We start from the raw sequence: 2,648 nt of genomic DNA, 5'->3' as shown, positions 1-2,648 counted from the left end.
TATTTCACAACAAATATGAATATTCAACACACACGAGTTTTTCATAACTTACCATGTTCGAGATTTTATCTCTTTTATCTCCTAAACTATAAATCTTAAACATCACTTTATACGTAATATCGCTATAAGTTTAAAAACCAAGTGCCAACGAATATCTGCAATCTTGCTTGTTCGAAAGTTGGTCGACAACTACAAGACAAGTCGTTTCCATGAAAGAATAAATACTTATCACGATGTAAACGTCTGTAGTGGGAAAAACGACCTTACTTAGGTTGTATTATATTTACGTGTGTATAGAATTCTGAGTTTTTCAAAAGATGTAATTTTACTGTTCAGGAGACATTTATTAATAAAATGTTTTATCCAGAAAATATTTTAGTATATATAAGTTTTTCTAAAACTACAATTAAAATACTATAACAAACTTCTAAAACAGTTTTTACTAAACCATTTTTAACTGTGCCAAGTATGCGCAATGCTACAAAAGATTTGTTGCGAGAAAATTATTTCTATAAGCAAAAAAGTTATTACTACACTCACAATCTTTAAAAATTTTAATTGAACAATATAATTTCTTTGATGTATCATGTAAATTTTTGTTTTTTGTTTTACGCAAAGACATGTGCGATGCCTTGCGTAGCGTCACGCCCGACGCAAACGTGATGTTTTTGAGCAAACTTTCGGCAAGTAGTACGTTCTACGACTCTGATCTACCTTATAAGTATAGAATCTGTCTATCCGGATAATTTAACAGAACAAAAGTAGTAGTATTATATGCGTCATTTTAGTATGCATTTCGGATTTCTCTTCAGATTAGTGTTTTATATGTATAGAAACCGTCGCGACTTTCTTTAAAGTATTAAATTAGAAATCTTGCAGAAAATATTGCACGCTGGTACTACAAGTTTCAAACGTAGCGCGTATGCGTATCTATGCCGAATCTTGATGTGTCAAGAAATCATCAATAACTATTAAGTGAAAACAAAGCAGACGTTTGTTGTGAAATGAAGAATACGTACCACGATGTAAACGTATGTGTGTGGAGAGGAAACGATCTTACGATTGCAATTTACGTATATAAATGATGATAGAAATATCGTATTTGAAATATGTTTTTTAACGGTTTTATGTACAAATTTACTTTCATATACAGCAAGTTTTAAATAAGATAATTCTTCTAAATTGCAAGATAATCCTTTTATTCTCTAAATATATACTAGAAATTTGTGAAGACATACACAGTAATTTGAAGTTTTTTAAGTGTGATATTGTTACTCCCGCGTGTGAATTTTAAAGCTTCGGTGATAAGAAAAAGCGACGGATTACTAAAACTTACATGTGTACATTACAGATTACATTGTGTACATTAAAGGTATGAAGTGTGTAAATTTGATTAATACTGTAATATTATAATATAGTCACCATTGCGTACATGCATATACAGAGTGTACAGTAATAGCCGTGGAAACGTTCAGATAAGAAAAAAGATTACTGAATCGAACTGTTTAAACATTGCGAGATTTGCACTAATTAACGAGATCTGAAGTATTAAAATTTTGCGACTAAACGCGCGTATCTACGTAAGACAGCGTTTTGCATATTTATATTTGTCACGCGCGCGACATGTCAGTGGAAAAATATAATACCATTTACATATACGTATTACATAAAATTTAATAACGCTGATTAAAAGCCATTACACGTATTGTAGTCGTAAGCAATTGTTTTTCAACTCTTACGATTACGATCAAAATTGTGTTATGTCCAATACTCTTAAATGCAAAAGCATTATTTGTAGAATATATGCTGCTGTATCGCTAATCTTTATTGTTTAAAAACTTATTGCAAATAGTCTAGTTATTCGAGAACAAATATTATATTTTGCAACATTTCTTTCTATATAAATTTACTTTTAAATATTGCGTAAACTGCAAAATGTACAAAAATTAACAAACAAAAGTTATTTTGCTAATACGATTTTTATTATACGTAACTTTGCAAAAAATCTCGATAGAAACATACTAACTAAATAAAAAGAAAATAACATAGTTAAACATTAAATTACAACTAACTTATCATTTACAGTTTCAAAAGAAGTGCCATACTACGACATACATATATAACACTGTTTGATACAAATTGTGTTTCTTTTTTTCTCTTACATTTTAATTTTATACTTTATTATCATGTTTTTTATATAGCCTATGGTGAATATACATTTATTTCTGTGCAGTTGATTATACTTAAATTTATACATATTAACAGTTGTGTAAAAGAAAATACAATAGATTAGTGTTAGTTATCTTACTAAAGACTTGACTTTATTATATGACTACTTTAAAAATTATTAAATGTATTAAAATCTGGAGTCTATACTTTCGATTTTAAACATAATTAATAAGTACTTGTTGGTGTCATAAAATAAAAATTAAGTCTTGTTATACAAAAGTTACTCTATTAAACGCAACACATAAATACTGTTTTTTTATTTAAGTACAGCATACCACTATACAAAACACCTTATTTAATTATATATACTACTTAAACATTTCATGCGGTTTGTGACGAATGGCACTACTTCTTTTATTTAACAGGTAACGACGATGTTCAACTTTTTTCGTGATGTTCTCAAGTATGAATCTTGCCTA

This window comes from Pseudomyrmex gracilis, unplaced genomic scaffold, assembly GCF_002006095.1.
Source record: "Pseudomyrmex gracilis isolate BER0280 unplaced genomic scaffold, ASM200609v1 scaffold_10, whole genome shotgun sequence".
In the NCBI taxonomy this organism is placed as follows: Eukaryota; Metazoa; Arthropoda; class Insecta; order Hymenoptera; family Formicidae; genus Pseudomyrmex; species Pseudomyrmex gracilis.
The sequence above is the reverse complement of the archived record's forward strand: the minus strand, read 5'-3'. Positions refer to the sequence as shown.